This window comes from Ambystoma mexicanum, chromosome 6q, assembly GCF_040938575.1.
Source record: "Ambystoma mexicanum isolate Mex_15411 chromosome 6q, UKY_AmexF1_1, whole genome shotgun sequence".
In the NCBI taxonomy this organism is placed as follows: Eukaryota; Metazoa; Chordata; class Amphibia; order Caudata; family Ambystomatidae; genus Ambystoma; species Ambystoma mexicanum.
In genome coordinates this window covers 1491760133-1491772917 of record NC_090937.1, presented here as the reverse complement: position 1 = coordinate 1491772917, position 12785 = coordinate 1491760133, and positions in this window count along the sequence as shown.

The following is a 12785-nucleotide window of genomic DNA, read 5'->3' as shown; positions in this document are numbered from 1 at the left end:
AAGAGTACTGGTTGTGATGGCAGGAAGATGTACGGTGTATGCTATGCAGCCTTGGCCCACCCACATGGTTTATTACTTTAAGTTGTGCAGAGTATGCAAGGAAAGACTTGCACACTTTCCTACGTATAGCAAACAAAAATAAAACAGGTGTGGACATGAAAACACTAGGAGAACTTTGCTCTCTTGATCCTGTAAATATTTCACGGTACTTCCATCATCGCTTCCTTGCCATGCTGCACTTCATTTGCAATGAAGCACTTCCTCTGAGAAGTGGAACACTTCTTTTGTAGAAAAGAATATCAAGCCAAAGGAGCACCACATATCCACATGCTTTTGTGGATTAAAAATGCTCCTAAATGTGGGGAGGAGAGTGATGAAACTGTTTTGCAATTCATTCACAAATATGTCACTTGCAAAATTCCTTCTGAAATAGACTACGTGCACTCTACACACCCAATCTGAACATGTACCCTGTTTGTCAGAAACCCTAAGGTTTCAAAATAAAGCTTATTCAATCAGAAGTTCTAAATGATTTGGCAACAGTAATACCAAAGACATTGAAATCAGCTCCTACTCCATCAACTACCTAAAGCACAGATAAAAGGATTAAAAAAACAAGACATACCCAACTCCACACACAAACAATTGCCTCTTCAAACAAACCATGTGCCTTTCACATCAAAGTACTCAGACACAGGCGTACCTGGTCCAGTCAAATTTTCTAATACAACAGGTGTTCATTGCTATGCAAATGTAACAATGAATGTTCTATTCCAGATGCCAGCAATTGTTGAAAACATTTATGCAAATGGCGCCGACCAGTTGTGTTTCCAAATGCTTGCCCTTCACAGAAATACAATAAGCAATCCTAACAACATTTACAGTGGCCCTCATTACGATACTGGCGCTAAACCATGGCGCTATTAGCAGAATGGTTGGTGCCGGTATCGTAACGAGTCCGCCAATGTTCAATGGGGAATTACCACCTCATTCCAAGGTGGGCGGGGCGGTAATTCCCCATTGAACATTGGCCCTTACCCATTCCCATTTTTGCCCCATAGGGCTCAATGGGACTGGGGAAGGTGGTAAGTACGGTACCGCAAATTGCGGTACCGTACTTACCTCGAGAGTCCCTTTGCGGGTCCCTACTTTAACGGCTGGTCTAGACCAGCCGTGCATATCGGGTCCCGCAAAGGGACCTCGTAGTAAGGCGCTAAGTGTTTAACGGCGCCGCAGCCTTTTACAGCGCTGTTAAACACTTAGCGCCAGGGTCCTAATGAGAGCCAGTGTCTCAGGAGTAAGGCAAGAATTGGACTACTGTGTTGGAATGGTGAAATTCACGTTAAACAGACAAGAAGATCCACAGGAATTTCTAATGTACTTACTGCAAATACTGGGAAGGAAAAACATACTCATGAATGAAATCTTTTAGATTTCCTACATGTGGAAACATACAGGCAGTCTCTGCAACCATGTCATTCAGTAACAAGTCCCTAACAATACTTTGTGTATGTATCAATACCTAACTGTGACCCCATTCCATTTCAGCAAATGGTGTAAAATGCCAACCATAGCATATTGAGTATGTCATGTAATTCTGATAATCGTTCGACGCTACATATACACTCACATAGTCAATGTGTAAATGTAATGCTCTTAAGATACAAAGCAGATGGAACCAAAAACAACTGCTAACTGACTGCCTTCACACATGAACATATGCCAACAGGTACGTAACTACACTCACAATTCTGCAGTAGCACAGTACAATGGAAAAATACTTGCAAAACACCAGCCACAACCAAACACATAAAGAAACAGTGCTACAAAAAGGAAGCAGGTAAACATTTATAAAACACCAACTGCTATACAATGCCACCCATACTACCAAAATGTATAGACCAGAAATTGTAAACAATTGCGTTTCCTCCTACTTCAAGATCACACCATAAAAATGGCTATAACCAATACAAACATTACTGTCATTTATTTTGCACCATATTAGCAAAGAAATTCTGAAAGTTTTCTTTTAATCCAGCATCAATATATTTTCCCCACAGACCTAATGATTATACAAAGAACCACAGGAATGTGCACATTGCACAGTACACTTGTACTTATGAATTACTAGTTATAAGGGTCCACACAGTAAATATGCAATGTAGTGGACTGCAAAGTAACAAATTACCTGCTCTAACATGTTATGTTCTCTTTTCCCACAGATAATGCATCAACGATTAGTACAATATTTCACATCCCATATACAAAAAACAGCACAGGCCCTCCACAATCCAAACAGTAAGTCTGATATCATACTTCTCTGTAATGTCCACAGTGCAATGTGAGCAATGTGAGCACATATTTCTCTAATCCACATAGCAATGCCACCATTTACAATGTACAGCTATATTACACTACGTACCATGTGCCTACGCCCTACACGCTTCACTACACCCTGTGCAGTGTAGGGGCTCCAGCCATTTACTCAATATAGTAGACCCTGCCCACAACTACTACCGCACAGTACAACCATGCATACAAACATCTATCTATGTTCCACAAACCCCACAAATAACACAGCCACCTACTGCTTAGCCAGTGCAGTTCACATTGCATGACATTTTTTCCACACTACAGATAACCTCTTTCCTACATATGATATGAAATATGACATTTATAACGCGCCTATACATAAGTGTGTCAAGGTGCGACGAGGCAAGGGAGGGGAAAAGAGGGAAGACAGACAATGATCCTACTAGGCCAAGTGTCATTCAGATCGTGCAAGTGCATGGGAAGGGGAGGGAAGAGAGTGCATGGGGAAAGGGAGGATGACAGTGCAGTACATGGGATAAGAAAATAAATAAACAAGTAAAAGTGAGGCCAGCAGGTGGCAAGTGCAAGGGTAAGTGCAGACATCAGGTGTCAAGTGCTGGTAGTGGGACTGTAGGGATACAGAAACAGTCCCCAAGTGCAGGGTTGCCAGTAGGGCAGTGCAGAAGTGTGACATGCGGGGGGAGGGGACCTGGAACCGAGATAAGAGGGTGGCCAGGCAACTAGTGCAATATCAGTGTCAGCCAGGAAGTCAACAAGGGAGAGCAGGAGAAAAAGCAAAAGCAAAGATAATGGTTTTGAGGTGCTTCTGGAAATTAAGATGATTCTCCTCAAGTTTAAGGGTGGCAGGGAGGCTGTTCCAGAGGGAGGCCCCAGCCGAAGAAAGAGATATACCACCAACTCATTGCTTGGAGAAGCGACTGAACCTGAGGGAGTTTGAGGCAGATGAGCCAAGAGTTCGAGAAGGAAGGTATTAAGGAAGAGAGAGTTGAAGGTATTGAGGCCCCAGAAGGCCTTGTGGATGATGCAGAGGGGTTTGAACTTAATCCCCGCAGCCACTGGGAGCCAGTGCACAGATTTCAGTCCTGGAGAGATATGATCCCTGGGCTTGAGGCCAAGGACAAGTCTTGCAGTTCTGTTCTGGATAAGTTGCAGGGAGAGGAGTGTAGAAGCAGGCAGATTTAGAAAGAGGCTGTTGCAATAGTTCAGCCTAGAGAGAACCAGAGCTCTAGAGACAGTGAGCTTCTGGGGGAATGAGAGGAAAGGAAGAATACATCTGAGGAGGTGCAGTTGGTAGTGTGACTTCTTAGACACGTCAGCGATGTGAGGAGAGAAGGAGAGTGTAGAGTCAAAGATGACCCTGAGGTTTTTAGCCTCACAGGTGGGAGCAGGAAGAGGGCCAAGAGAGGCCGTCCAGAGAGCTACAGGAAAGGAGGGAGCGGGTGTGCCAATGAGGAGAATCGCAGATTTACTGGCATTAAGGCAGAGGTCATTGGCGGCACACCACTCCTGGATAGCAGAGAGACAGTCATAGATGAGGGAAGTAGAGGAGGAGGCCAAGGTTAGCCTGAAGATGAGCTGGGTATCATCCGCATAGCACTGAAAGTTGGGACAGAGAGCGGCCATGCTGTGAGCAAGAAGTGCCAGGTACTGGTTGAACAGCCAGGGGGAGAGGTTAGATCCCTGGGGGACACCACAGGTAGAGAAAAAGATGTCAGAGAGGAAGGAACCCAGTTGGACCTGGGATGGTCGATTGGAGAGGAAGGAGGTCAGCCACGCCAGAGCCTGACCAGTGATACCCAGGTTATCACGGTACTGGTTGAACAGCCAGGGGGAGAGGTTAGATCCCTGGGGGACACCACAGGTAGAGAAAAAGATGTCAGAGAGGAAGGAACCCAGTTGGACCTGGGATGGTCGATTGGAGAGGAAGGAGGTCAGCCACGCCAGAGCCTGACCAGTGATACCCAGGTTATCACGGAGACGGTTGAGCAGGATGGTGTGGTTAACAGTGTCAAAGGCAGAAGAGAGGTCGAGCAAAATGAGAACACAAGGGGTGTTAGAAGGTTTGAGAGCAGGTCCTCACAGATGTTCAGGAGAGCGTTTTCCGTGCTTCTGGCAGCTCTGAAGCCAGACTGATGGTCATGAAGACTACCAACAGATTCAGAATGGAGATTAAGCTGGGAGATGGCCAGTGTATCCAGGAGCTTGCCCAGGAAGGGAGTGATAGAGATTGGGCGATAGTTAGCTGGGCAGGAGGGGTCGGAAGAGGGTTTCTTAAGAAGGGGGTGCACAAGGGAGTGCTTGAGGGGGGATGGGAAGACTCTAGAGGCGAAGGAGTGATTGCAGAAGTCAGCCAAGGCAGGTGCCAGGGAGTTGATGTGGTCCTTGATAGTTTTAGAGGAACAGGGGTGGACCTGTTTTGACGAGACTTTCATAGATCGGACTTGTCTCTAAACCTCGAAACCTCGTCAGCAGAAAAAAGGAGAAAGGCAGAGAAGGAGGGAGGAGGGGTGACTGCAGAAGGGCCAGAGGGAGAGCAGGGAATAGAGGAGGGGAGGTGATAGGAGGAGAGTGAGGACAGGATATCCTGAGTTTTTGAAATGAAGTGAGAGGCCAGTGCCGTGCAGAGGGCCTGGGAGGGGACAGGAGAGGTGGAGACTGCAGCAGGGTTGGCCAGCTCCTTGCAGATTTTAAAGAGTTTGGCCGAATTGTTAGATGCCGCAGAGATGCAGGCTTGGATAAGGGCTCTCTTCTTAGTGAGAACGGAGAGCCGGTATTGCCTTTGGAGCAGGCGGCAGGCCAGTTTGTAAGAGGATGAACATGAAGCACGCCATTTCCTCTCTGCCACCCTGCACTTGCGTTTAAGGGTGACGAGATCCGAGTCGTACCAGGAGTTACATTTGGCTTTGGGCTTCAGGCGGATTCTCATGACAGGGGCAAGGATATCAAGGGTATCAGATATAGCAGAGTGGAGAGGGCTGTGTCAGGGTGAGAGTCAGCCGAAAGGGGGGGGGGCAGAAGGTGGAAGCAAAATCCTCAACTGACACACGCTTCATGGGTCGGATGACCGCGAAGGTGGGTGGAAGTGATGAGGATGGCTTTGCCAGTGGGATAGGGAAGGTGAGGTGGGAGGACAGGAGAAAGTGATCACTCCAGGAGAGAGGAGTGGTGAGAGGGACAGAGAGGGGAAGGTCAGAAGAAATCAGGGCATCAAGAGTGTGCCCTGCAGAATGGGTCGGCCCAGATGGGAGAATAGAGAGTGAGAGAGAGTCGCAGAGGTTGCGAAAGAGTCCAGAAGGAGGACAGGAGGCATCAAGGTGGATATTGAAGTCTCCAAGAAAGAGGAGTTGAGTGGTTGAGGACAGGAGTGAGGAGGAGAGGTCAGCCCACTCAGAGAGGAAGGAGGAAATTTCACCAGGTGGCCGATAGATAGTAGCCACGGTAAGGGAATGGCTAGGAGAGAGAGAGAGTCGGTAGACAAGGCATTCAAAGGAGGAGTAGGTCTGCGTAGGGGTGACATGGCAGGAATCCACTCAGGGAAGATAAGGGCCACACACCCCCAGCACGGTTGGGCCTGGGCAAGGAGAGGATCTTGTAACCGTCAGGTAGGAGTGTGTCAAAGCTGGTGACAGAGCTGGCTGTGAACCATGTCTCAGTGAGACCGAGGATTTCAAGGTCCAGTTCCTCAAGAAGGCGACAGATATCAGAGGAATGTTTGACGGCAGAGCGAGAGTTGAGAGTGGCAATGAGGAGAAGGTTGCCATCCTTAGAGGACTTCCGGGGAGGGGTACAGATCAGAGGTACGCCATGAGGAGGTAAAGAGGAAGGAGCAAGAGAGAGGGCAGGGTGAGAGGGTGGAGGCAAGGTAGCCGAGGACAGAGAAGAGGGGACAGCAGGGGAGGAAAGGAAGTTGATGAGGCGCGGTAAGCGTCTATCAAAGAGGTGGAGGTTGGCCTGCGGGTCTTGGACCAAGACGGTCCCATTAGCGTAGACATTAATGATGGCCTTAGAGGAGCGGAAGGGGGCCAAGAGGGCATCCCAATGGGTGCCACCATTAATGGGAGAAGAGGAGAAGGGAGAGAGCACAGAGACCATATGAAGGGTCCATTGGTCAGGGGAAGGCACGAAAAAGAGGAAGTCAGTAAGAGTTTCCTTGGAGGATGCACTGGTATAGGTGTCAGCGATAGGGAGGCCTGGGTTGGAGACCAGGATATCCTTTTTAAACTTTTTCCTACCAGATTTAGTGAGGAGAGCAGGATAGTCAATGGATAAGCAGTTAGAGAAGATAGGAGAGATAGAGAGCACCATGGAATAAGGAGGGAGTGGGGGGCAAGACAGACGAGAACAAGCGGACAGGAGTGAAAGGGGCAAGCCCTAGTTTACCACAATTACAGAGCAACAGTAGCACAGTAAATACGAATTACGTACCCAGTGGAGAGGCCACCTAAGTTTGAGAGTCCTGCGAGGGGAGAAAAAGCCCACAGAGGCAACAGGTGGTACCTTTCCTCGCTTGCAAAGAAAATGTATTTTTCCACACGTCCCACCAAAGACCACAAAGTAATCCTTTTCACACTTTGCCAGACGACAAAAGAAGTACAGAAGTGCACAAACGGCATTGGACACTGGCATTTGTTTGCAAAATAAAAGACCGGTGGGTGCAGTTACCTTACACGTTCTCATGAACATTCTGTAGCAAAATAAAACACTTCCAACAATTCACACTGTTATGATAAAACTATGGAAATGTTCTGGAACCATTCGCTCTGTGTGCGCATGTCTGCCTTCGCTTTTGTTTATGTTGTTGGTTTAAGGACCTAGGTGCTCACATGACAGAGTGGGCTGTGCTGGGCATGCACGTTAGGAAAGTACCCCGAGTGCACGCCATGAGCAACGACTGTCCACAACTAATGTCTGCTATGCAAGTGAGTGTTGCGATGGTGTGTCACGCCCAAACGTAAAGCTAATGCAAGCGATGCACACATAGCAATTGCACACCATAGTAATGCCAACAGCGTTTGTTGGCCATCTCAAATAGTACTCAAAAGAAAGATAACATGAGATGGCCTGCCGTCCTGTATATGGCGAGACTTCACCGCGTAGATGGGTTTCTCTGGTGCAATGCATGTAGGTCGGTTGGTACGTGATCCATATTTCAAATGTGAGATGCTAAGTAACTCATGTCATGTCGCAATGTGTTCCTTCACTCTCAAAGCAAATGGTATGATCAGCGGCACACAATACCAAACACAATTGATGGCATGTCAGTCCGTGAACGGCAACAAGTCCAATGATGTACATCATTTGCAACTCCAAGCACTTCACGCCACCTCTGGTGGTGTACAAAGTCTAAAATGTCCTCCGCAACCATTCTGTAATTGTGACCACCCACAGGAGAGATGCATATTTCCAAGAGTATTCACTGGAGTTACTAGTATAGGAACAAACCCAAAGAAGGCTACAATCTGAAACCTTCTTCCAACCAGCAGCCAGACTGTAAGTTCCAAAGGCCCTAGCCATGCACACAAGGCAGTAGGGGATTGGCATTCACACTACCACATTGTACTGTGCAAATATCCTGATATCATCTGCAATGCACTCCCCATCCCCAATAGGCTCTGCCTGCACTCATCACAGAAGGTAGTTGCCTGTGCAGCTACCCGCCAATGGAATATATGTGAGAAGCTGCGTAAATGGTCCATATCGCAAAAGTGTGATGGTAAAAAATCCTTTCATGTCACAATGTCTTACTACACTCCCTGAGACAAGGCTCTGGTCATGGCCACACCTTGACCACCAGGGAAAATGGTGGCATGTGTCACCACTGCTGTTGTGGCAAGTCTAACATATCCTCCACAATGATTCTGCAATGGTGAGTACCTTAGGATAGTTACATGTTTAAGAGTGTGTGGGATGGAACTGTCGGAATTGAAACAATATTATTCCTCCTATCGCAGCAATTGTATGTGTATTGGCCTACGCCAAGTTGTCTAAAACATCATATGCAAGGTTTTGACCTTAGAGAAAAGTAATGTAAGTCGCCATCTTTGATTAAGCCGCCATTTTAGGTTCTCTTGTAATGTGGAAGTCACCCTGAACATCAAAATGGAGGCCGAATGACATTCTGAGTAAGATTCTGGCCGTTGTGACCTCCGTACACACGAATAATTAATATGCCTGCAGGCCACTTGTCGGGGTCGCGAACTGAGACCTTGTCCTATTGTTGACCTATGTGTAAATGTACAACTATATCAGTGAAACTAATCAAAATGCATATATTATAGGATTGACCTGGCTAGGAACCCATAGGCCCGACTCCTATAATGGTTAACCCGCGAGAGGGTTGGCCAAGGGCTGGACAAATCATATAACAGACCCAAGTATTCCAATGTACAGTCTCTCTTACTAATGCATCGAACCTTTGTTGAAGTTCGTTACGTTACTCTGAGAGCCGAATAACTATCCGTTTGTCAATTGACTTTGGTAACTGTTGTAGCTTTTAAATAAAGCACTTGTATGTTCTTTGTAACCTGTGTTGGTGTGTTTCTTTTTGGGCTTCCTGGCCTCATATTATTTTTATGTTTTCACAGTTGGCGCCCGAACAGGGACCCTCAAGATTGATGCCGGATCATTGAAGGTTGACGCAGACTATCGAACCGGGATCGGACGGTGTGATACTGCGGGCCCGACCGAAGGAGACGCGATACCTCGGCAGCGCTGCACGATCCGATCCTTGGACGATAGTCGTGTGGTCTGACATGGCATTTTGACGAGGGTCCATTTTGAGGCGGGCAGATTTGTCGAAACCACCAAACACAAGGTAACATTCGTTAGGTAAGTTCTTTGGTAAACCGGACGGTCCTCCTTAGGTTTGGTCAGGTGCAGTGGTGTCCCGGCTCTTAATTTAACCCTGACAATTTGAATATGGTGTATTGTATCTGCAGACACAATTATTGACCAGGTAACACCAATTTTTTGTGAAAGGCCTGGGAAATTGTCTAGCTGCTTTAGGGCTCTGTTCCGCAGCAATCGACAACCTTCGACAGGAGGGGTCGCCGGCATGTACTATGTACTGTAAGTATGGCATTGGAAGTATAGTATTCAATGATATTTGGCACAGACAAACCAGACATGCCTCCGAATTTCAATGGGCAATCAGTGGTAGTTTCGAGATCCCCCGTATTGAATACCTAGAATCGGTCTTGCTAAAAAATAAGGCCAGACCTGCAGCATTTGATGTTTTGCAGAATTGGAAAAAAGAAGCGTTGCAGCAGCTTAAAAGTAGGGATAAACATGCACGCCGTCATGAAACAAATGCCGAAAAGGCGTTGTTATATGATAAAGAAAAACATTCGGGGTCAGTCAAAAATATGGATAGGGCTTTCTCACTAGGTATCCAGAAAATGTATCCCTCTAAAGATTTCCATGTTTCCGAAGAATTTATTGAAAAATTGTTAAACGAACGCAGGCCTGGTGCCTCTGCGCCACCTCCGTATGATCCTCTCCCGGGTGCTCTGCCCATTCCTGCTGTTGTTCCTGCTGTTATTCCTATTCCCCCTGTACAACCTATTGTTCCTATTCCTCTAGTTGTTGTTCCTCCACCTATCGCACCACCCCTTTCTCCTACGCCGATCGTTGCACCCCCATTGAATTTGCCCGCACTTTCGCTCCCGAGTGGTTCTGTATTGACTGAAGTTGATCAGGGTGCGGGGTCAAAGATTGTTACTCGAAATACTGTTTCTGCAGACAAGAAACGAGAATTATTTGCATGGGCTAAGCACTGTATGGAGAAAGGTGATCAAGTTAACGTTTTTTTCACATTATCAAATTTGAACAATTTTCCCGAGAAAAATGTTTTTATCGAAGGTTTGGGGACTCATTTATGTGTGATGTGGGGTAGATTACAAAATTCGGATCTCCCACAAGGGGTGAGGGATCTGAATGCTTTAGCACTTTCGGGGGACACAGAGGAGAAAGTACATGGTCATGTTGAAAGATTGTTTGAGTATAGGAGGGACTTTGAGAAATCACAAGATGAGGATGATGAAGACGACAGTATGTATGTGCAGAAACGGTTCCTTCCGTGTCATAGATCGGCACCTGAGGAAGTACGAATTTGTACCAAAGATGTGATTCGATGGATCTCGGAATCATCGATACCGCCAGATGAAGTATATGACACGTATAGTCAGTATACAGTAGAAATACAGAGGAAGGTGATTCAGGTAATGGTACAGTACCTGCAGGAAGAATGTGTAAGGAAGAAGGTTAGTTGTCCTATAGAGTTATTGGGAATTTGTAAAAGGGCTTTTTCGCCCGACACTTCTTCGACTGCTTCAGCGCTCGACCTGGCTCTGTTGCTTAGTAAGCGGTCGGAGTTACCTATATCTCAGTTGCCTATGAGAGAGGTTCCTCCGACATTTGTCACAAAGGTTGAGATTCCTGCTAACGCTGGGACTGGTGCACCAGCTGTGGATATCCCTGCACATTATGTATCACAATTTGTTCACGTCCCGTTTTCACGACAGGAAGTGAACACTATTAGACAATCAATTGACGATATCAGGAAAAACCTGACAGGATTCTACAAAGAGATAGAGTCCGTTTTGCAGTCCTCTGTGTTCACCTTAAGTGACATTGGGCCTCATTCCGAGTATGGCGTTAAGGGATAGCGGCCACTGGTAATGAGACCGGTGGCGGTGATCCCTTACCGCCATACTCCGAGTTCCCTTTGCGCCCTCGCCCTTAACGCCTGCTTTGAGCAGGTGTTAAAGTCGAGGGCGCAAAGGGACCTCCAAGCCAATAACGGTGACCGTAATGAACGGTCACCGTTATTTGCATCTTCCCCATTCCCATTGAGCCCTATGGGGGCTCATTTGGGAATGGGGAAGAGCCTTGGTGAATGGGGAATTACCGCCCCGCCAACCTTGGAATGGGGCGGTAATTCCGCCATCCACCAAGGCGCTGCCGGTCCGGGTATGGCGTCAACCAAGGCGTTAATAGCGCCATTGGTTAGCGCCGTACTCGGAATGAGGCCCATTGACTTGCTATTCCCTGTACTCCTGCCCGTAGATTTATGGAAGCAGGTTCGAACAATAGACGATGTGCCAGGATTAGGAGATACGTGGGCTAACATGATTAGGATTGATGGGGAAAGACCAGCTGGTGAGAAACCATCTCAGGTAATACGTACTTTGCCTGATAGAATTGTTGCAAAATTGAAAAAACCATAATTCCTGAGAAGAGAATTATTTGGGACAAGCTTACGGCCTGTGTTCAAGGAAAAATGCCACCGAGTTCTTTAATAGATTCGAACAGGTATTCTCTGATTTCAGTGGACAGGACTTGGGCACAGAGTCTGGGAAAAGGTTGTTTGTGGAAAAATTTGTACGTGGGTTGTTGCCCGACATCCAGTCACAGATTATGTCCTCTGAGAGCGCTTGGCAGGTGAAATCCCAATCTGAAGTTTTGCACATGGCTCAGTATTATGAGAACTGTGTGAATAATGAAAAAGGAGATTTGAAGACAAAAGTATTGTTACAACAAATTGTTAGAAATCCCAGAGGAGGTACGTCACAGAGCAGAGGTCAGTATGTCCCAAAAGGAAACGCTCCTTTGGGTCCTGTGAATGTTAATCAATGTGCCTATTGCCGCCAGGAAGGTCATTGGCAAGCACAATGCCCCGTCCTTCGACAAAGGTCAAACAATGTGTTTGGGAGTATGGGTAGACAACCTAGAGGACGCCCTGGAGCAGGGGGCCCTGATAGAGGTCAGTTTTCACAAGATCCTCAGCAACCTTTTTCACAGGAAAATCAGACTTCGAGTGTGGACACAAGAAACATATTTGATCACCATTCTGCTGCCTACCTTTCTGAAGAGCTTCCTTCCGATGACATTTTGTTTTGTTAGGACTGCCCGAAGCAGGGTTTGGAACCTTCACCTATTCCCGTTAATCAGAAAGGTACCTACGTCAAATTGTTAGTGGGGAATAGGAAACATTAGTTTTTGATAGATACTGAAGCACAGAAGTGCTCCATTGATCATTCCCGGGTTCCAAACATTCCACTGTCAGGGCAAACAAGTGTTTCTGTAGGGTTTTCTGGTTTACCAATTGTCTGTCCGGTTTCTTCGCCGGTGCCTGTTTCGTTGGGTCCCTTCATGGACCATTGTCCCTTCCTCCTGACTTCGAACTGTGGAGAGAATTTGCTGGGGTTAAATTTGTTGAAGAAATTGAATGCAGTAATTCATTGTTCCTCTGACGGAGTGCGACTGACGGTTTCACCACAGCAACTTCCCAATTCTCAGTTTCTGACTCAACCATTGCCTCCTGAGTTTAGTGTTGTTCCGGAATGTTTGTGGGCGGTTGACGACAATGATGTCGGGGTGCTACAGATTGAACCTGTTAAAATAGTTTTGAAACATGGAGTTAAACTACCACGCATTCCGCAATATAAAAT